Source organism: Pinus tabuliformis, chromosome 1_2 (assembly GCF_031772625.1).
Source record: "Pinus tabuliformis cultivar Carrire ecotype Pingquan chromosome 1_2, CPIR1, whole genome shotgun sequence".
NCBI lineage: Eukaryota > Viridiplantae > Streptophyta > Pinopsida > Pinales > Pinaceae > Pinus > Pinus tabuliformis.
The window spans coordinates 841736104-841760371 of NC_142298.1; positions in this window are offsets into that span (position 1 = coordinate 841736104).

The window sequence follows — 24268 nt, forward strand, 5'->3', positions numbered from 1 at the left end:
ACCTTTCTGGAGACATGCATGAAACTGTTGCGCGACAACAAGGCAATTAAGGGACTACAGGAGCTGATCACCAAGTGGGCGGGGTCAGGAGAACCACACGTAGTCCGGAAATTAAGGAAGCATGCATTGCACACTGGGAGGGAAATGAGATTGACGGTGTAAATTGGTGAGTACGAAATGGATCAGGTCATCCTAGATCTGGGATTGGACACGAATGTGTTACCGAAGCAAACGTGGGAATGCATGGGTAGGCCCATGTTACAGTGGTCCCCTATTTAATTAAGAACGGTGAACCAATAGAAGATTGTTCCCATGGGAAAGTTACAAGGGTAAAAGTTGATATTGAAGGCGCGAGCATGCAGACGGACTTTGAAGTGATAGAGATCATCGATGATAGCAATCCCTATCCTGCCTTGTTAGGAATAGATTGGGCCACTGATATGAATGGAGTCATCAATTTGAAGAAGCGGAAGATGATATTCGAAAAAAAAATCACTACGCATAGTAGTCCCGCTAGACCCCACCGAAGGAGCGTTCTACACTAAACCAGTGCGTGACGATGAAAGTGACAATGAGCTAGATTGTATTTACCAGATAACGGCATGAGACTAGGATCGGGTGAATCCAACTGCAGATGGGAGAATCTCATGGGAGCACGACAGCTCCTATACTTCAGATTCAGACGAGGAAGTAGAACGCTGGCAGAATCGGTTGCACGAAGTGATAATGCTGAATTACAATATGATGATTAGATCACTACATTGTGTGACAATAGAGACACGAGAGTTGCCGACATATGATGGATTGACAGCGGTGGATGAATTCTTGAGAGAATCTGAAAGTGCAGTACCGGAACAGCAGCGATTCGATGGATTGAAATGGGCACTGCGCGCAACACCCACACAATGGTGGAGTACATATCAAGGAGAGTTTGGGGACTAGCGCAGATGTAGAAGGATGATACGCCTACAGTTTGCAAGCCCCCAGACTTGCACAAGGGTTGGTCAGCCATTGTGGAGCAGCTTGCACACTCACCTGTGTTAATGGGTACAGACGTGTGTTGTGCAAACCACATGAACATACCCTAGACTAAGGATTGCAAATCAAAATAGGACACAGCAGTAGGAAAGGCAACGCACACCACAAAAATTCCACGTAGAAGCATTGAAGAAGGTATGTGGAATCTTGAACAGGGTTCACTAGGCGACATGAACTGATTGGGACCTGCGCGTGCCAGTGATTCGATGGGCCTATAAGGCCATGTGTAAAAACCTGAGGGTGAAGATGATTCCGAAGTAGAGGAACAGAGTCGGGATCATAGTTTTGGAAGAAATGGATCTTCACACAATTTCTCCCACAGTTGGGACAGTACGCAAGGACCAGGATGAAGGAATTATGCAACCATGCGAGGACAAAAATATGCAGATTCAGGAAGTCGTTCGCTGAGGGAACCTTAAACTTTGTGAACTCGAAGAAGATCGGGTATGACTCAGGAAGAAAAGCATGTTAATAGATGGGGTGATCAAAAAATTGGAAAAAAAAATCGCGCAGGCATGTCATGTCAATAAACTAAGAATGACAGGACAAGATATGGGTAGCCACACTACGGCATTAGAGGCTTGTCGCCAAGAATTTGTGACTCTACTACCATGACTGCGATCGCACCTTACCAGACAACGTAACCAGGGGAGCGCACCGTATAAGGAATAATGCGTGACGTTGACTGTCATTGAGGAGTTCCCGTGGGCTAGGCTGGAAGGTGAATTACAGTCTCGCACAGGTGGTGCGACCACTTGACTAGTCGTCGAAAGCACAGTCTCAGTGCTCCAAGCAGTTGAAAGAGAGTGTGGGACTATAAAAGAGTCTGTGAGGGAGATGCACAATAAGAAGGTTCCACGCAAGGTTAGTATGTCACAGGGGTCGCGCCCGCACATATGGGGCTACGCTGCTACGAAGGTAGGCTGGGAGGTGACCATTGGTGTCACTGTTCATGACATGAGGCCCAATTTAAGGCAAAAGGGAGCGGGCGGCGGGCAATTAAGACACGAATTAAGAGCTAGATATGGGACGATCTACCGCCAATAACACATTAATGACTCAGAAGTGGGGGGAAGGGTCGAATTCAAATTCAAAAGGTGCTATAAAACCCAAGGGCTAGCCACTAGGCAACACTTGGTTGTTTGAGAATTGAGAAAGTATAGAGCATTGAGCACCACATACTCTTACCACCTTCAAGTGTAGACACGATGACGACTACTAGAACAAGAGTGCGCTTTGCTGAAGTTATCACGAAGCCCCATATAGCCCATGAGGAGCCTGGAGAGGTGGCAGCTGCGCCAGAAGTTCCAAAATCACCATGAACTTCGCAGCCGCAGAAAGATAAGGAAACGATGGGGCCTGTCCGTGTATCCCCAAGAAACCTATGGCTTGGAAAATTGTCGATGAAAGAGAAGGGAAAATCCATCACCATTGAAACAGACGAGGAGGAGGAAGACTTGCAAGCCTGATCGCTCAAATTGAGGCGCAAGACGATGAGGCGGAGGATGTCTCCCAAATGTCTTCCGCGAAAAAATTACCTCCATACGTCCCCCCGTGGAAGTGGGAAGCCAAGGTATCGAAGGACCTGGAGGCCAAGAAGAGCGCACACCAGACCTCGCTCCTCCCTGATGATATACGGTTTGAAGGTCCACCATTGGGATAGGTACCTACCATGAAGTTCGAGGATTGGGACCTCGCGGACAGCGAGAAGTTCCCACAGTTGGCCACAGAGAAGTTAATGAAGCATAAATGGTTAGAGTGGTGTGGAGAAGGCTGGGTTACTCCATCTGTGATGGATACCCCACTACCACCACGCGTTGTCATCAGGCAGCTATTGTTCCTAGTGTCTGATGGGTATCTCTAGCTGGAGGAGCCTATTCCCATCACGACCGACCTTATTCACCAAATTTATCAACTGCCAGTCAAAGGACATGACCCCGTGGCAATAGCAGGAAAAAATAGCGACTTGGGCCTCACAGAAGCCATGAAGGCCAAGTATAAGCTAGAAAATAAAAAGCGGGGGTACACAATAACAAGCATTAAAGACAAAGGGGTGTGCATAGCCACCCAGCTGTTGGGCAGAAAGCTAATGAGGAAATGTCGCGCCGACGAAGTACCAACATCTATGTTTGTGTTAGCAGAGCAGTGCGCAGAGGAGGTCTAGTTCAATTGGGCGTTGTTCCTTTGTGACGAGTTTTTGATGAACTACAAGGAGGCCTAGGATCAGGGTAAGACCTTCCACTACACATGGTTGCTCTTATCCATCCTATTGGTCGTCGGGGAGCTACTGGAGGACAACCAGTTTCCCACTATTAAGGATGATCTACCCGAAGCCGCGTGGTACACCTCGCTCTGGGCTACAAAATACGTGAAGAGGATTCGCGAGATAAAGTTGTTCTTGGTATTCATGGAGGCAAGCATCCAAACGTGGATCAACCAAAGGTCACGCTTATCCCCTGTGGTTTATAATAGCTGGTAGAGCACGACAAAATTCAAGGCGAATATGCATAACCTTTATATCCGGGCGTGCAAGGATCTAGCACAAAAATTGGTAAAGCTTCCATTCATCACAACGGATGATGTGATCTTCGCAATAATGGAGTCATGGTCTCCAGAGTGGCATGCCCCAAAATTGGTAGAAATGGAGAAGGTCGTAACCCAGCAAAGAAATAAGGACACCAAGCTGCGCATTGCGCAGCTAGCTGAAAAGAGGTGCCAGGAACAAGAAGCAGATGCACAGTAGAAGGCAGCTAATGCAGTAGCAATGACACGGATGGCCGAAGCCACATCAACACCAACCAAAGAGGCCGAGGAGGGCTACGAGATGTCCACCGAGCAGCAGATCGGGGAAGTGGACAGGACAGAGGACCGCCCAGACCCTAGTTCCACATCGACCCAACTCAAGCGACCGCATGGCCCTGAGAAAACAACTCCCAGGAAGAAGGTAAAAGCCACAAAGACGTCTGCCGATCCGATCATGCTCACAGAAGGTGATTTATTTGACATCAGCGAAAAAATTCATGAGGTCGCAAAAGACGCAATCCAGGAACTGAGGATGGAGAAGAGCACCGTGTTGGGGGCGCTCAGCACGTAGCTACGAGGATTACAGGTACAGCCCCCCCAACAGGTACAATCACCTAGTACATCGCAGCAGGAACCGCTGAGGCCGAACAAACGTGTTGCGCCCGTATGGCCAACACCTTCGTGTTGTCCGACAGCCTACTAGCAGCAACAAGCGAGGGTGACCGGGCTACGATGAGCAGCATGAAAGGTGTCGGCTTGAACTTGGCCGCCCTGCCACGTGAAATGTTGTACCAGCTGTAGGATGGGGTCATCGCAAAGCTCCGCGCCCAGGAAGGCTGAGCGATCCAGGTCCTGCATGAGTAGAAAATCAACATGGACCAGCTCAGCATCCAGCGGGATGAGTTGGTTGTGCAAGCTCGCAGACTAGAGCAAGCCATAGAGGATGCATGCAGGAGCCTTCCAGAGTTGGTCGTGCCAGTGAAGCTACGAGCAGCAGAGCGGGTCCATAGATTGGCAGCTAGAGTCCTCGAGACCTGGGAGGAAATGGCAAAGGTTCAATTGAGCTGAACCTACAAATCGGCAAGCTGCAATTGAAGGCACAGCCTTCCACACCCCCAAAAGTTAAAGAGTAGTGCGCGTGCACTATCTAGATGAGGTTGGAACAAATTGGCCAGGTGACACAGGGGTGCACCGGGATGTTGGAGCAAGCACTAACCATACTTACGCATCTACAGGAAGACCCGAACCGACAGTGCCTAGAGACAAAGGTGCGTGAGTTACAACAGGAGTACAATAGTGTCTAGGGCACCATGCAGATAGTTGCCCTTACTCAACGACTCGCCAGACTACAGCAGGCAAGGGCACTGAAGGACCAATTAGATGTTGTGCACCAAAAGGAAGCCATGCTTAAAGCATGCGTCCAACCATGGATCGATGAAGCATTCACAATTACAACTACCATTGAAGGGTTGGCACAGATGCAGGAACTGTATGCGGTTGGATAGGAATGCGACCCTGCTCACGAAAGTTTAGAGATACGTTTGCAATAAGTACAACAGGTAGCAGAATAGTGTGCTGCGGATTCCCAAGCTGCACGAGACCTGCTACATGGAATTCGCACCAAGATCGCCACACCAGCAGAGTGACTCAGGATGAGTCACGATGATTGTGTTGGGGGCCTGTTGGGCAGCAGATCCCCCCATAGCATGTTTTTGGGGCTTAAAGCTTGAGTTGCAGGCTTAAAGACCCTATGAACGGGCGTGGAGTGCGAGAGTCTAAGATGAGTCATGGGGTTGTCCACCCTAAAATAATGTAATTTAATGTAAAGTTGTGTCGGCCTACCCATGGTCTGCGGACCATGGGATTGTATGAATAGAGTGAGGCTCTAAGTGTAAAGATAGATTTTTGGGGAAAAGACGAAAGAGAGAGATGTGAAGGCATGGTTAGAAGATAGAAGTGGATCTGAAGTGTATTGGGTCGTAGTAGTAGGTAGAGGCTCTATAGCTGAGTGCGCAGAGGCCTAGTAGAGTCCGCAGCTAAGTGCATGGACCCCTGCAGCTGAGTGTGTAGGGAAGAGTCGGGTCTGTAACTGAACTTGAGTATTAATAAAGATAAGATTAATTCAGAATATTATGCATCAATTTGTAGATCTGTATTTCTATTTTCTAGTTATCTTTATGCATTTATATTCTTTTTGAGTACACGTGCTTATCTGAAAGTTGAATAAGTAATAAGAATATTGGGCCCGCACAAACTAAGTTAAGCACTAATATAATAGCACATTAAGGATTGAATCAGAATAATACTGTATTCACAAGGGTTTGCACGGGTTGTGAACGATAGAAATCTACGCGGAGAAGCATGTTGAAGCCCCGAAAATCGGGTCTACAACAAGGGGGATACCCAACCAGTCCGGACCTTGGTTGGCAGCTCCTTATCCGTTTGGTATAGCGGGTCTGACTAGGGATAATGGGACCAGTTTCCCAATCTAAGGGTGTGTGTGTGTGCAGAGTTGAATAATGTTGATCTAAGGGTTCTAATCTAAGGTACTTTAATCTAATTCTATGCTATTGTAATCTATTGAAAACAGCACATCTAATCTATGCTAACCCGGGATGTATTTCTTCTATTATGCGATCTAAAGAGATTTCAAATAATAACTGGTAATAAAGATCATTCAACTATCATAAGAATGGAAATCAATTAAGATGAACCACTTTGCATAAAAAGTTAGGCAAAACAGTTGTGAACAGCATATCGCATAATAAGTTATTCATATATCAAACATAAATAAATGACTCCACCGTACACAAGTGCCAAATGGTAACTCAAACATTCATGCAATAACATATAAACAACTAAAAACTGTATATCACTTTAAGAATATAAGCAGAAATGGCCAAGAGATAAAAGTACCATTTATGACTGGTCCTACTCATAAGCTTTAAGCAACAATGATTTATCTCCACTTGTTCTAATATCTACCAAGAGTACAGAAGTGCAACATCAGTAGCAGATATCAAATGCAAACATTAATAAACCTTGATCCATTCATTCATCAAAACCTCCTCTGAGGGTGCAGAAGTGCATGTTTTGAGGGCAAGTTTTTGACAAATTTCTGGACCCTTCTCTAAATGCCTGAGAAGGGTTTAAATACTGCAAACTAAGTAACTTAATTACATAAATTTAGGATACGGTTTAAATGACTGCCCTTTATCTAAGCAAACTTATTTCTAAAAATTGAATCTAATTCCTAACTATTTCTGTATTTGCTCCTTAGTGCTGCGAGCATGCAATATTTGCCTGGAAAGAGTCGGCTGGTTGTCTTCTGCTTTTGCTTGAACTACAAAAATAGAAATGGCAAGCGCTGGCACCACTTTTTAGTAAACTAGAAGATATTTTTGGGAATCATCTTCTGGTTGGGCGAATTTACTGCGTGTATACTTGGTAACAACCCAAATTCCTCTTAAATTGCCTCTGCTTTTGCTATCTCGGTTTCCGGACTCATGGATGACTAAGCAAGTTAGGGACTTTGCTTTCTGAACAATTTTCTTAGCGATGCGCGATTAGCGCTAGGCGCTAATCGCGCATCAAAAACTGCCTCTGTTCTTTGATCCGGGCCTTTCTAGTGCATTTTCCACCTTTAGCGCTTTTTCCTTTACCGGGCATAAGCTTCAGAATTTTGTAAACATGTTGCTTTTGTGAGCTTTTGACCTTGAGTGTCGAATCACCTATTAATATCAGCATCTGCTTAGTAACACTCTGAAATCTACGTTTCAATTGCGTGCGGTATCCGTTTATGAGGGCATCTCTTCTCTGTTCTCCGAGCATTGACGTTTTCCCTTTTTCCTTAGATGTTTCCTGCACATTGCTTCATGTTGTTTCCTGTTTTTTTATTCCTGCAGTTCACGCAAAGGAAAAGAGTAATGATAATAAATTTTGACATGAAAGCTTTTAAGCTCTACGAATGTGTAAAATCATGACACCTCATAGTGAACCGACTCTTTGAAAAACACAAAACTGTCCTTCATGAATACCTTGGCGTACATTCATTAATTTTCTTTAAGGCGCACGCCCAATTTTTGGTTTAGGGACAGCTTTTCTTGAATGCTGAGCCGAGGAAAATTTGAGATGGGTGATTTCTGTGACTCGCATTGCATCATCGCAGATTGCATTATCAAGATGTGTCATCGCAGAGTTTCCTGATCAGTTTAGCGCAGATCGCAGGATCGCAAGATCGCAGATCGCATTTATCGCAAGATCGCAGATCGCATTTATCGCAAGATTGCAAATCGCATTTATCGCAAGATCGCATATCGCATTTATCGCAAGATAGCAGATCGCATTTATCGCAAGATCGTAGATATCGCAAGATTGCAGATATCGCAAGATCGCAGATCGTAAGATCATTGCAATTTGTTAAGTTATTTGTGTGCTGTTTATGCGACGTTGCGATATGCGATGTCGCATATCGGCCATCGAAGATTTCTTTCATTTATGGGTGCTTCTTAATGTATGTGATGCAATGAATTTCGCGTCGCTTCTTCGCAGTTTTTTATTGTGCTCATAAAGAAATGTTTCACTCTTCTCCATGCGATGTATTTTTTTTTTTAGGACTATAATACAAAAATTTTATAAATTTTTTTGGATTTTTTACTAAGGGTCCCCACTTCTTTAGTGTTATTGTTAATACTAAAGAAGGAGGGGGGTTGTTGGTGGTCACAACAATGGTGATTCACTTGGAAGAACCAGTTATCTCTGCTTTTCTATTGAATTTTTTAAACTTCCAAAACAGAAAAATTTTCATAAATCTAAACTTTGTTATGGACAGATAGAGTAAATTATGCTTTATTCTATCAATGATATTTTGTTTCAACCTCTTTCTATTCTAATTATTTGCTTCCTCAGGCTTGTCCTTGTATCTACATCAGCCATTACTTGGTCTTGTAAAGATAAAATAAATTCTTCTCTGAGTGCTAGCCTTAAAATATGCTTGTTTGTCGTAGGTAGAGCCTCTGCTGCCAGCAGGCGTCCATAGCCTCGACATGGTTACCTGTTACCTAGCAATGATCCTTTATCCTGTTTAAGGTCATCTACAAACTTCAAAGAAAAATCCATATTGACACTTTTTCCTTTTTTATTCTTAAAGAACAATGTCTTGGTTTGGTAGCCAAATTAGGACACAGCCATTCACTTGATTTACACTTTTGTTGAACAAGCTGGCTCGTGATGAGACCCCTTGTCTTTTGATTTCAACAATCTTGAGTCATTGCCCTGTTTTGAAGGACAGTGTTTGGTAAAGTTAGCAAAGTTATAATATCTGTGATCATGATAAGCTGGCTCGTGATGAGACCTCTTATTCTTTGAGATATAGTGTTTCTTGGATTGTCCCTCTGAACGCTGCGATTTTCTTTAACAGGGAGGAAATCATTGTTTTCCTTAAGAAAGCTCTGGACGACAATAATAGAGTTTGAAAACAGCAGTTTTACAGAGAATCTTTATTTTGTTATTGACACCTTTCATTGTGCTGATATAAAAAAATTCCTTCACTAAAGGTTGCTTTTATCGAATTTTTTGAAGTTGAAACTAGTATCATATCTAGGCTAAAGTTTTTAACTATATCTGTCAATAATAAAGATCAGATTTTCAAAAATTTTCTATTTATACAAGCGAAAAGTTCAAAATCTGAAAGAGAATTGGTGTCTTTTTGCGAATATCGATAGTAACCATTAACAACTGGTTTTATTATGAAAAAGAAAAGAAAAAACAAAACTATTCTCCAAAATAGAAGAATAATCTTCTATGGAAAATATATTTTAAGGATTTTACCATTAATAGGAAAAGAATCCCTTCTACCTGCTAGATCCTGTAAGACAAACGTTGATGGACCTATGACTTCAACAATCTGAAAAGGACCAAGCCACATTTTTTGAAATTTTGTATGTTTGCCCTTTTCTTCATGAGCCTTATCCCATTTTAAAACTAAATCTCCCATCTGAAAAATTTTTCTGGTCATTATGTTTGAATCGAAAGAGGATTTTATTAGCGCTTGATGATGAGCATGGGTTCTCTTAGCTTGTTCTCGTTGCTCTTCTAATTTGATTATTTCCATTTGTCTTAGTTGTATGGAGGAAGTAGGTACTTCATCAATGTATTGTATTAAAGACAAAGAGGGAATGAATAAGTGAGTTGGAAGAACCACTTCTTTCCCATAAACTAAATTAAAGGGGGAAGTGCCGATCGAAGCTTTTTTTGTTATTCTATCTGCCCATAAAGCATTTACCAAAGCTTTATGCCAATTCTTTTGGTTCTGGTCAACTATTCTTTTAATAATCCTGATTAGGTTTTTATTTGTTGACTCAGCTAACCCATTACCTTGCGGATAGTAATTGGCCGAATATTTTAGTTTGAAACCTCTTTTAAGTGCAAACTCAGTCATTGCATTTCCAGAAAAGTATGATGCATTATCAAACATTAAAGCCGTTGGAAATCCAAACCTAGTGATTATAAATTGATCTATGAATTCAATAATATTTTCAGAATTAGTTGTCTTGAGAGGAATTGCCTCTACCCATTTAGTAAAATAATCTGTTGCCGTGAGGATGTATCTATGTTGCTTAGAAGAGTGAGGAATGATCTCACCTATTATATCCAAGCGCCACTAGCTGAATGGTTGCTCGATGTTTACCGGTTGTAGTGGCAGGGACAGCTTCTTTTGTCTTCCAGCAGTAGTTTGGCAGACTTGACATTTCCTCACGTAACTGTGTGAATCTTTGAACAGTGTAGGCTAGTAATATCCTGCACATAAAATCTTATGTGCAGTAGCATCTCCAGCATAGTGTCCGCCTGCTGGTCCATCGTGGAGTTCCTGCAAAACTTTTTCAGCTTCAGTTTTTTCAAGACATCTAAGAAGAACAGAATCATAATTCTTTCTAAAAAGAATATCATTTATGAGCTGATATTGTTTAGCCTTAAATCTCAGAGCTCTTTTCTTAGTGTGATCCAGGTGTGATGGAGCATACCCATTCTTAAGATAATAAATGATATCAGCATACAATGATTCTGCATCGTTTAGGCTTACCTCATACATTTGTATCTCTTCGGATGAAATTTCAGAGATTTGCGATGCTCCAGCCAACATTTTGCAGAAGCCTTGACCTCTTACAATGTTTGCTGGTTTAATCTCAAGATCGTATTCCTATAAAGCAGTGATCCAATTTGCTCTTTTCTCACCCATATCCTTCTGTACTAGAAGATTTCTTACCGCTTGAAACGGTACTATGATCTTAGTATGGGTTTTGAGTAAGAAAGGTCTGAAATATTTGACCGCTTTGAAAACAGCATAAGCCTGTTTTTCTACGTTTGAATAATTGAGTTCAGCACCTTGTAAATTTGAGCTAAAAAATGCAATTGGAGCTTCCGCTTTTTCTTGATTTGCTTGAGTTAGAATTGTAGCGTATGATTTCTCTAAGGCAAATGTGTATAAAACAAAAGATTCTGAAAAATTCGGGGTTGCTAAAGATGGAGCATTAATAATAGCTTGTTTGATCAGGTTGAATGCTTCATGTTCATCTTGACCCCATTTGAAATTTGAATTCTTTTTAATCATGGTTTGCAAAGGAGACACAATTCGTGAAAAATCTAGGACAAATCTCTTTACAAAATTGATTTGACCAAGGAAATATTGCATGGCTTTTTTATTATGAGGTAGAGATATTTCAGAGATTTCTTTGATTTTGTCAGGATCAATGTGAATACCGGATTTTGACACTATGAATCCTAGAAGTTTTCCTTCACTTAACGCGAAAAAAGATTTCTTTGGGTTAAGTGAAAACCCATACCTTAGACATCGTTGAAAAAAAAATTTTAAATCTTTGAGATGGTCGCTTCACTTCTTGGAGTACACTGTTATATCATCCAAATAAATCACTACAGATTTATTGACTAAACCTTTAAATGCGATGTCCATGGTTCTTTGAAATGTAGCGCCAGCATTAATCAAACCAAATGGCATCTTCTGATATGCATATTTTCCCCATTTAGTTCTGAATGTGGTTTTCAACTAATCATTGGGATGTACCAGCACTTGATTATATCCTGAAAATCCGTCCAAGAAAGACATCAGTTCTGAGCCTACTACTGCCTGTAATATCTGTTCCATAGGTGGAAGAGGAAAATTGTCTTTTTGACAGGCTTTGTTAAGATTCCAAAAATTGATATAGATTCTAATATCTCCGTTTTTCTTTCTAACGGGTACCATATTGGAGACCCATTTGGCATGTCTGACGGGGAAAATTACTCTGGCTTTTAATAACTTATTTAGCTCAGTTTTTATCTGATTTTCTAAATTGGGGTGGATCTTTCTCAGTTTCTGTTGGACAGGTTTTTCGTTGTCAATCATAGGAATAGTATGTTGAATGATAGAAGTGTCGTACATCTTCAGCTCATCGTAATTCTAGGCAAAAACATTTTTATATTGTCTCAAAAGACAAATATACACTAGTTTTTCTTCAGGGGCTAGGCCTATGCCTAGATTAACGTTTTGTGGTTCATCATCGGTTCCTAGGTTTACTAATTCGTAGTTTAGAGTTGAACTGTAGAGCTTTGAATTGGTAGGCCTTTTAAACCGGTTTTTCAAATCGTATAAGTCTTCTAACTTAACCACCGATTTAGTTATAGCATTATCAATGCTATTTTGTTGTATTTATCGATCGTGATGGTCTTCGTCAATTATCTGATTGGAGTAGGCTCCTTCAGAAGTGAGGAAATTTACAATATCAGGATCATCATTGAATACTCTCCAATTTGTAATGTTGTCAAGGATGGACGGTCTAAAGATTAATTCTATTGAGAATCTATCTGGACTAAAGTCTTCGGAGGGAATAAGCCTAGAGGCTACGTTAGCCAAAAGGTCTGCGCTTGTGTTTTGGAGTCTCGGGATTGAAGAAATATTAAATGCTATGAAATGCTCAGTCAGATCTTGTACTAAAGATTGATAGTGTTTTAAATGACCTAATAGGCAATGTATAGTGTTACGTACCTGTTTGACGATAATCTCAGAGTCTCCGAACACTTGAAGATACTTGACGTTTAACCCGATTGCTTTGTATAGGCCTTGCACCAAGGCCTCATATTATGTTGTATTGTTTGTGCAATTGAATTCGAGTCTGCACGTAAGCATGGTCTTGTTTCCTTCTGGACTAATCAAAACGCATCCTGCTCCTACTCCTTCGTTAGATTTAGAGCCATCGAAATATAATTTCCAAAACAAAGATGTATTTACAGGTTCATCTACAAAATTAACACACTTTGAACTATCAGTTTGGGAAAAAATTTCGACTTGGGACAAAACTGAATTTTCTAAGGTGATGTGTGAGCATTGAAATTACCGAGGAAAGAATCTACCGAGTAATTGCCTATGATACTGTTGTTATACGATACTGCTTCATTTTCTCCCTCTAATTCCGTTACTATGTACTTCTGGTGTAGCTCTCGTTCAACCTTTATTTGATTTAGTTTACTGTTGTAGGGTAACCACATGTGCGACCAGTCGGTTGCAAAGTATCCATGGAGTTTCTCGGACCAATCCCTGCTAAGAATTAAGCGATAGAATTCTGGGATATCAACCACTAGAATGTCAATAACCTGACATACCTTCGGGTTAGATGACAATCTTATGGTTACTTGATTAATTTCACCAATCACTTCGACTTGAGATCGATCAAGCTGAACTATGCGCACTGTGGATTTTTGTGGTTGAACATTTAACTTAGCACATATTGATCTAGGTAAAATATTCGATGAAGCACCGGAATCTACCAAACAATTGTGCACATTTTGGTTGAAAATCTCGTAAGTGAGAAGAAACGGGGGAGTGTAAGATCTTTATCTTCCTCCAATCAAGGCGATATCATTTAGATCAATCTTATTGATCACGTTAGTTGGAGGTCTTCCCATGTTATGGGAAGCTTGAGAGAGTATAGAGGTAGGCAAAGGTACAATAGGCATAGCATGTAATTCTTTCATCATTATCTTCTGTTGATGCTTCAATATGCTCAATTCATAAAGGGTAATATTAGCCCTAGTCTTTTTCATGTCATCAATAATATTGTACTCCATTTCATCCGACACTATCAGTGTTTTTGATGGAGTTGTTTGATTAGCTCGGACTGGGCTAGATTGAGTCGCTTTAGTAGTTGTTTTCTTTGTTGCGACTTTATCTTTTGTTGTAGGGCTTGCGCTCTTCTGCTCAGGGGTAGTTTGGGGGGGATCAAGCTGATTTTTGCTTCGTGTACTAACCAGAAATACTTCTTGATCTTCTTCTTGTGGGAGGATGAAATCCCACATTCCATGTAATTTCACAACTTCTTCGTCATCAGTCTGCCCTTCAGTGGGACTTTCTTCTTCTTCCTCAGGGAAAATTTTAAGAACCCCCCCTAAATTTATAAATATAATAAATGGGCGAATCTCCATGGTATATAGGAAAAATGGAAGGCGATTTTATCAATAATATAATATGTATATATAATTTTTTTGGCGAATCTCTCACCAAGCATGGTGAATATTTTACTCAATTACAAAATCTTGTAAGATCTTGGCGAGTCTTTTACTAAATAATAAAACTTTGTAAAGTCCTAGTGAATCTTAGCATAGGCTACATGCTGATTTAATTCCCCCATTTAAATAGGCTACATTCCAGGTGAATACCATGGGTCAATACCATGTGCCATTTTGGTGAATACCATGGGTCAATACCATGTGCCATTTTTATTTTTATTAATTCTAATATTAGGGTTAATAATGGTCTTTTGCATAGTATTAATAACAATCTAGTCCATGGTATTTGTCCCATAGTATTTTGGCCATAGGTTTCACCTAAATATAACCCATTTTTTGAGTGTTCGTAAATATAAGGTGACTTATGGAGTAAATATAAAAAAATGTTTTATTTGTTTACCATACCTCTCGTTTATTTATAATTTTATTAATTTACCATACCTCTTTTACAAATATGGTATTTGGCCCATAGGATTCACTTAAATAAAACCTCTTTCTTGAGCCTTCATAAATAGAACGAGGGTTATGGACTAAATATAAAAAGAGGTTTTATTTATTTACGATACGTCTAGTTTATTTATATTTTTATTTATTTACCATACCTCTCATTTATTTATATTTTTATTAATTTACCATACCTCTTTTATAAATATGGTATTTGGCCCATAGGATTCACTTAAATAAAACCTATTCTTGAAAATGGGCGAATGGATTCACTTAAATAAAACCTATTCTTGAAAATGGGCGAATGGAAGGTTGTAAGTCCTAATTTCAAGGGCTAAATTTACCTTTTTTACCCTCTCCCTTAAAATAAGGTGGGCTATTTGAGGTGATTTGTAAAAATGTACTATGATACAAAATATTCGCCCACTAAAAATTTAAAACCCCTTAATTTCGCCAAAGGGCGAACTTTCGCCCCTAAAATTATCCTTGTTCTTCCTCTTCCTCAGTTTCAGCATTGGAGATGGCATTTGGTGGTTTTTCATCCGTTGAAGGACCTCTTTTAAAATCTCTGTAGGGCTTTTTTGAAGAAGTTTCTGCTACTTGTTTTTTTATGTCAACCATCTCATTAGACATGGTCTTTAATACTTTCTGCAATCCTTCCAAATCAAAAGGGTCTTTTGTTTGTTTCTTCTTGGAGTCTTTGTTGAAGGTGACTTTTTTAGACTTTCGTTCCTCTATCGCGGATCTCTTTTCCAGGGCTATTACGTGTTTCTCTACTGCTATCGCCTCTGTCATGTTATCAACTAAGGTTGTTTTATTCACTCTATCCACGAAGATTGCTATGTTTGATGGTAAAGCAGTAATATACCATTCACATCGTACTTCTTCGTTGGGTTGGGAAGCAGTGGGAATTTTGTTGAGAATTTTATTGAACCGTAAATCGAAATCTTTGATAGGTTCTTTAGCTTGGGCCTTAAGATTGGATAGGTCATTGATTAACGTTGTCATTGATCTGTCATCACCAAACTTGATAAGGAATTGATTCTGGAAGATATCCCAACTTGTGATAGACCCGGAGGGTAATGAAAAATACCATGACCCAGCTGTCCCTTGCAGTGTATAGGCAAAAAGCCGAACAACAGCATCTTCGTTAGTAACTCCGTTGAGATTGATAGAAAGCATGAAATTGTTTATGTGTTCTTCAGCTAGCATGCCCGCTTCTAGATTGAATTTGGGCAGCCATTTCTCAGGATGGGCCGGTATTTGACTCAAGGGCGTAGGCATTAAGACTGCCCCAGGGATGTTCCATGGAGACTGGGCCATCGTTGAGCTGCTAGTAGAGAAAAGTGCAGGAGATGATCTCTGCGGCTGGGAAGATGAGGATACTATGATCGTGGATGATTGAAGAGGGGTTGCGGTAGACGGATGGATGATGGTTTGGAATGGAGGTGTGGGTGGTTGACTTCGCAGTGAGGTAGTTGAAATGGGCGATGTAGACGAAAGAGTCTCACGGTCAGACTCTTGTGGTGATTTCCTCGCTCTTTTCCTGGTGGGAAGAGGCAACTCAGTTGGCTGGATGCCAAATTTTTCACTCTTTAACCTGGTTAGGGGATGAGCATGATTGTACTGCGAAGTCACATTGCTTTGAGATTTATCAGACCTTTGAGGAGAAATGGAAAATCCCTGAAGTTTGTGAATCAGAGATTCGACTCCAAGAGGTTTAATGGTAGACTGGTCTGAAATATTAGGGTGTGTAGCAGCGATTGATACTCGAGCGACTTCTGACTCTAGATTTAAATGTACTGGAGAAGTCGGGGGATATGATGAGGGCGATTTACTCTCAGAATGGTATTTAGATTTTGATTTAAGTGCCATTCATAGTTCAGCCCTCCTTCTAGTGCCAAATATGTTGAAGCCCTGAAAATTGGGTCTACAACAAGGGGGATACCCACCCGGTCCGGACCTTGGTTGGCAGCTCCTTATCCGTTTGGTATAGCGGGTCCGACTAGGGATAATGGGCCAGTTTCCCAATCTAAGGGTGTGTTTGTGTGCAGAGTTGGATGATGCTGATCTAAGGGTTCTAATCTAAGCTACTTTAATCTAATTCTATGCTATTGTAATCTAATGAAAACAGCACATCTAATCTATGCTAACCCGGGATGTATTTCTTCTATTATGCGATCTAAAGAGATTTCAAATAATAATTGGTAATAAAGATCATTCAGCTATCATAAGAATGGAAATCAATTGAGATGAACCACTTTGCATAAAAAGTTAGGCAAAACAGTTGTGAACAGCATATCACATAATAAGTTATTCATATATCAAACATAAATAAATGACTCCACCGTACAAAAGTGCCAAATGATAACTCAAACATTCATGCAATAACATATAAACAACTAAAAATTGTATATCACTTTAAGAATATAAGCAGAAATGGCCAAGAGATAAAAGTACCATTTATGACTGGTCCTACTCATAAGCTTCAAGCAACAATGATTTATCTCCACTTGTTCTAATATCTACCAAGAGTACAGAAGTGCAACATCAGTAGCAGATATCAAATGCAAACATTAATAAACCTTGATCCATTCATTCATCAAAACCTCCTCTGAGGGTGCAGAAGTGCATGTTCTGAGGACAAGTTTTTGACAAATTTCTGGACGCTTCTCTAAATGCCTGAGAAGGGTTTAAATACTGCTAACTAAGTAACTTAATTACATAAATTTAGGATACGGTTTAAATGACCGCCCTTTATCTAAGCAAACTTATTTCTAAAAATTGAATCTAATTCCTAACTATTTCTATATTTGCTCCTTAGTGCTGCGAGCATGCAATATTTGCCTGGAAAGAGTTGGTTGGTTGTCTTTTGCTTTTGCTTGAACTACGAAAATAGAAATGGCAAGCGCTGGCACCACTTTTTAGTAAAATAGAAGATATTTTTGGGAATCATCTTCTGGTTGGGCGAATTTATTGCGTGTATACTTGGTAACAACCCAAATTCCTCTTAAATTGCCTCTTCTTTTGCTATCTCGGTTTCCGAACTCATGGATGACTAAGCAAGTTAGGGACTTTTCTTTCTGAACAATTTTCTTAGCGATGCGCGATTAGCGCTAGGCGCTAATCGCGCATCAAAAATTGCCTCCATTCTTTGATCCGGGCCTTTCTGGTGTGTTTTCCGCCTTTAGCGCTTTTTCCTTTACCGGGCATAAGCTTCAAAATTTTGTAAACATGCTGCTTTTGTGAGCTTTTGACCTTGAGTGTCAAATCGCCTATTGATATCAGCATCTGCTCAGTAACACTCTAAAATCTGTGTTTCAGTTGCGTGCGGTTTCCATTTATGAGGGTATCTCTTCTCTGTTCTCCGAGCATTGACGTTTTCCCTTTTTCCTTAGATGTTTCCTGCACATTGCTTCATCTTGTTTCCTGTTTTTTTATTCCTGCAGTTCATGCAAAGGAAAAGAGTAATGATAATAAATTTTGACACGAAAGCTTTTAAGCTCTACGAATGTGTAAAATCATGACACCTCATAGTGAACTGACTCTTTTAAAAACACAAAACTATCCTTCATGAATACCTTGGCGTACATTCATTAATTTTCTTTAAGGCGCACGCCCAATTTTTGGTTTAGGGAAAGCTTTTCTTGAATGCTGAGCCGAGGAGGATTTGAGATGGGTGATTTCTACGACTCGCATCGCATCATCGCAGATCGCATTATCAAGATGTGTCATCGCAGAGTTTCCTGATCAGTTTAGCGTAGAATCGCGCAGATCGCAGGATCGCAAGATCGCAGATTGCATTTATCGCAAGATCGCAGATCGCATTTATCGCAAGATCGCAGATCGAATTTATCGCAAGATCGCAGATCGCATTTATCGCAAGATCGCAGATATCGCAAAATTGCAGATATCGCAAGATCGCAGATCGCAAGATCGTTGCAATTTGTTAAGTTATTTGTGTGTTGTTTATGCGACGTTGCGATATGTGATGTCGCATATCGGCCATCGGAGATTTCTTTCATTTATGGGCGCTTCTTAATGTATGCGATGCAATGAATTTCGCGTCGCTTCTTCGCAGTTTTTTATTGTGCTCATAAAGAAATGTTTCACTCTTCTTCGTGCGATGTATTTTTTTTTTTTTAGGAGTATAATACAAAAATTTTATAAAATTTTTTGGATTTTTTACTAAGGGTCCCCACTTCTTTAGTGTTATTGCTAATAGTAAAGGAGGGGGGTTGTTGGTGGTCACAACATAGCACAACGCACAGGATCACGAACCTCCAAAACCTTCATCAAGACATCCCCAGGGTGCAAAAACCTGGTTCCAGCACCCTCCCATACTACTTCGAGTGAGACCTTAGTCCGCACTCTGCGGACTATTTCCAAAAGGACCAGTAGTACTGGGATTTGCTTGGTTATACTCACTTCTGAACCTGGGTCAGGCCCCATGTATCCAACAAGCACTTTTATTATCACATAGAATGGAGATGGGTGGAGTACATGTGATCTAAATGTCTTGTAGGGTTTGCATCATCCAAGGTAGTTGTGTGCAGCAAGATGCAGCATCCACATACTCTGCTTCAGCTATAGATAATGCAATTGAACTTTGTTTCTTGCTGAACCAATACACTGACCTGGAACCCATATAGAATGCACCACCACTAGTGCTTTTTTTGTCATCAACACTTCCTGCCAAATTTGCATCTGTATATGCATGAAGAGTAAGATCTATATCTCTAGGATACCATAAAACAAAGTTCTATGTTCCTTGAAGATATTTTAAAATCCTTTTGACTGCCTGAAGGTGTGATTCTTTTGGATTTTCTTGGAATCTTCCAACTATTCCTACTGCATGCATGATGTCAGGTCAGGTACTCGTTAGATAAAGCAGACTGCCAATCATGGATCTGTAAGTTGGTTGATGTACCATTGTTGATTCATCGTTTGAGCTGAGACTGCATCCTCTTACCGTTGGGGTACATACTGGTTTAGAATCTTCCATGCCGTACTTTTTCAAGATATATTTGAGATATTTGGTTTGTGAAAGAAAAATACCATATTTATTTTGTTGAACTTGTAGACCAAGAAAATAGGTAAGCTCACCAAGCAAGGACATTTCAAATTCTTGCTGCATTACTGAAGCAAAATTCTGACTCATGGATTCTTCATTGCTACCAAAAATGATATCATCAACATAAAAAACAATTATTAGCAATTTATTAGTGTCAATCTTTATATATAGATTGGTATCTACTGACCCCTTTGAAAAACCCTGTTGGTGGAGATATTTTTCAAGACGGTAATACCAAACCCTTGGAGCCTGTTTTAGACCATAGAGAGCATTTCTGAGTCTACGTACAAGTTTTGCATCATTTCCAAGAATGAATCCTTCTGGTTGCTTAATATAGACTTCTTCTTCTAAGTCTCCATTAAGGAAGGCAGATTTTACATCCATTTGGTATACTTTAGATTTCTGAAAACTAAAAAGAGCAAGAAACATCCTTATGGCTTCAAGTCTAGCAACAGGTGCAAAAGTTTCTTCAAAATCTATAAATTCTTGTTGAGCATATCCTTTACAAACAAGTCTGGCCTTGTTTCTAATAACTTCTCCATTTTCATTCAACTTGTTTTTGAATATCCATTTAGTTCCTATGATATTCTTATCATGAGGTCTAGGAACTAATTCCCAAGTATTATTCTTTTAAGTTTGCTCAAGTTCTTCATTCATGGCCTTAACCCAACATTCATCTTTGCACGTTTCATTTACATTTTGAGGTTCGGTGGAGGATAGTAATGCTAGATAGCTTGAGGTTTCTGTAATAGTTCTTCTTGTCTGTACACCTACCTCTTTTTACCATAAAATTTGAGTTTCTGGATGATTTTTTTGAACATACCTGGATGGAGTCTTTTCTTCTACTGTTATCTCTTCTTCTGGTGCTTCATTTGTTTCTTCTTTAGAATCATTGTGATTTGATGTGTGAAAATAACCCCCATCTTCTTCATTGTCATAATCTTCAGTTTTTATCTGTTTAGGATTTTTGCATGCTTCATCAACTAGAACATCAATACTTTCAACAATTTTCCCAAGTCTTTTATTATAACATTCATATCCTTTGCTTCGGGAAGAGTAACCAAGAAGAATACCTTCATCTGCGCTGGGCTCAAACTTACCAAGTTCTTCATTAGTCCTTTTGATATAACATTTGCTTCCAAAAACTTTAAATTATTTTATCGTAGGAGTCTTACCATACCAAAGTTCATGTGGAGTTTGAGTGTTGTTTACCTAAACATTTGCTTCGTTGAGTATAGTTACGGTGGCGAATGCAGCTTCACCCCAGAAGGTTGCAGGAGTTCCAGATTCATCTAGCATAGCTCAAGCCATTTGTTGAATAGTTATGTTCATTCTTTCTACCACTCCATTTTGATGAGGAGTCCTTACGGTCGAGAACTACCTTTTTATTCCATGTTGTTCACAAAAGTCAAAGAATTCATCCGAGGTAAATTCCCCTCCTCGATCAAATCTGAGGAATTTGATTTTGCGATCTGATTCATTTTCAACGAAGGCTTTGAAGGCTTTGAACTTTTCAAATGCTTCATCTTTATGCTTTAGAAGACCTATCCAACACATTCTAGAAGAATCATCAATGAATAAAATGAAGTATTCTTCTCCACGAGGTGACTTTTTCCTTGATGGTCCACATAAATCAGTATGAACAAGTTGAAGAGGCTTACTAGCTGACCCTTATTTTTCAATGAAGTGAGATCTGGTTTTCTTACCGAATTGACATGGTTTGCATATTGTATTTTCAAGAATGCTGATATCTGGAAGATCACGAATAGCCTAGAATCGGCATGCTTTTCTTATTTGAGAAAATCTTAGATGTCCCAATCTTCTATGCCATAGCCAATTTTCATCATTTTTGCTTAGATATCACTGTTGTTGTCCTCCCTTGAGTATGTATAAGTTGTTTGGAGTTCTTGTACTTTTGATAATAGTTTCTCCTGTATCAAGATCACGAATAACACATCCGTTTGATCAAAAAACCACTTGATTTCCTTGATCACGCATTTGACTGACACTCAACAGGTTATGCTTTAGATGTCTACATACATAACCTTCCCAGCTTTAACCTTTTATTTTAAGAAAACAGAGCCTTTACCTTTTATGACAGCAGGAGTGTCGTTTCCAAATGAGACATTCTTTTCCTTTTCTAAGGCATTATATGAGTGAAGTTTTTCTTTGTCACTTGTCTTGTGTTTTGAGCATCCACTGTCGATGTACCACTGATTTTCTTGTCCTTCTGCATACAAGGCTATACCACATCTTTCTGTTTGAGGTTATTTCCTTCTCCATATCTTGGGATTTAATGGAGTTTGCTCCTTTTGAGATGTTTGCTGAAATTTTCTCCTGCATTCAGATTCTTTATGGCCAAAGTTGTTACAGATTTAGCATTCTATTTCATTTTCAAGAAGAGAAAAGTTGTTATAGGAACCTTTATTGATCCCTGTCACATTCCTTTGATTTCGTGCTTCTCTAGTCATGATGGTTTTGTAAGCAACACATTGAGCAGCTTTGTGTCCAAAATTATGACATGAGAAACATTGACCATTAAAGAAGTTCCTGCGATTATTGAATCTATTGACCTGGTGATTGTAGTTTCTATTGATATTCATCTTTGAAGCAAATTGAGTATGATTTACCTAAGGTTGGTTGTGGCTTTTGTTCATCCTTGAAGGAAATTGAACCTGATTTACTTGGTGATCTATTTTATGCCTTTGCTGATGATTGTCATACTGTTCACTATTATTTGCTGCAACGAGATAGATTTTAGTGGAGGTTGACAGCTTCTGTGATTGAGACACTTCTTCAGTATATCCAAGACCTGTCTTTATCAGAGGAGAACACTGCACTTTGATAATTTCATTTAAGGTTTCTGATCCTTTAGCAAATCTAAGATTGAGAGATTTTGTTTTCTCAAGATCCTTTCTTAGACCCACAATTTCACATTCTAGTTTTTCATTGTGTTTTTCTCTTTCAGCAAGTTGGTATGTCAAGGTACTTATAATCATATTCTTTTCTTCTAAACAGATTTTGAGCTTAGAGATTTCTTCATGAAGGTCATCTTCTTCTAAAGCATCCCAAAATTTATCATCGTCATAAGCCATGAGAAGTCTATAGTCATTACTATTTTCATCTTCATCACTATTTGATAAACCATCACTATCTTCATGAGTATAGTAACTCTTTTTACTTACATTTTGTTTTCTATTCCATTTTGCATATTCCTTCCCTTTATCATATTTATCTTTATGAGGACATTTTCCAGCTTAATGACCAACTCTACCACAGGGAAAACATTTGAAAGGTAGTTTACCTCTAAATCTTTTGAAACCCCATTGAAGCTTCTTGACAAAGTTTACTTCATCTTCTTCTTCTGAAATATGTCCTGATTCATTGAGTTCTTCCTTTCCTTTTGTTGAAGTTTTAAATGCGACTTCTCTCATATCTAATGGGACTCCTTTTCTCATCTCAAAGGTAGTTAAGATTTTGTGAAGCTGTGTCATAGTGATAGTCTGCAGATCTTGATTTTCTTCTATGGCAAATACTTTTGATTCAAATTTAGTAGACAAGGATATTAAAACTTTCTCAACTAAGGTAACTTCCTTTATCTCTTCACCCAGATTCTTCATACAATTAACAACCTCATCTATACGTAATATGTAACTAGCTATACTTTCATCATTGTGCATCTTAAGAGTTTCATATTGAATTCTGAGAGTTTGCAGTTTAACACATTTTACCTGAGAGTCTCCTTCGTAGCTTAGAACAATTTTGTCCCATATTTCCTTGGCTGATTTGAGTTGCATAACTTTGACAAATGCTGATTGTGACAAACTTCCCAATAATGTATTGATAGCCCTGGCATTGGTTTCATATTGCTTTTTACCTGTCGTATCTGTAGGAATTGTTGATGGAAATGTATATCGTCCTTCCCCGATTTCCCGAACATCCATTACAAGTGATTGTAGATAGGTTTTGGTTCCTATATTCCAACAAACAAAGTTTCTCCCATCAAATATTGGCAGTCTAATGGTTCCCATGCTTTCTTGATTACTCATGATGATGGATCTCCCTTCAAGCGATCAAGCTTCTTCTGAAGGACCTGCTCTGATACCAATTGTTGGAAATAATATTTAGAAGGGGGGTGAATCAGTATTATCAGATCAATAATTTAATTTTCCAAATAGATTTGTATACGCTACTTCAACTAAGTGAACTAGCGTGTATATGCATCTATACTTAAAGCAACCAGCGTATATACAGAGAACTTTTGTTTTACCAATTTATCATGCATTGAACTTTAACCAGTATATCAGAGATTTATTAGACAGTGCAATAAAAGCAGAATAAAGAATCACACATAAGCAACATACATGGACACCAAGATATAAGGTGGAAACCCAATGTGGGTGAAAACCACCTGTTGCTGTCATCTTTATCTTCCTTTAATAATAAGAAAATATGTTTACAATTTTGTACTGGTGCAGACTTATACCAGTACACAGGCTTCTACCTGCAAAAGGTTATAACCTTCTCTCATTCTCCAGCTTCTACTAGAAGGGAGCTACAACCCCCTAACTTTTGTACTAGTCGATATGTTTACTAGTATGTAGGCTACGACCTACAGAAGGCTACGGCCTT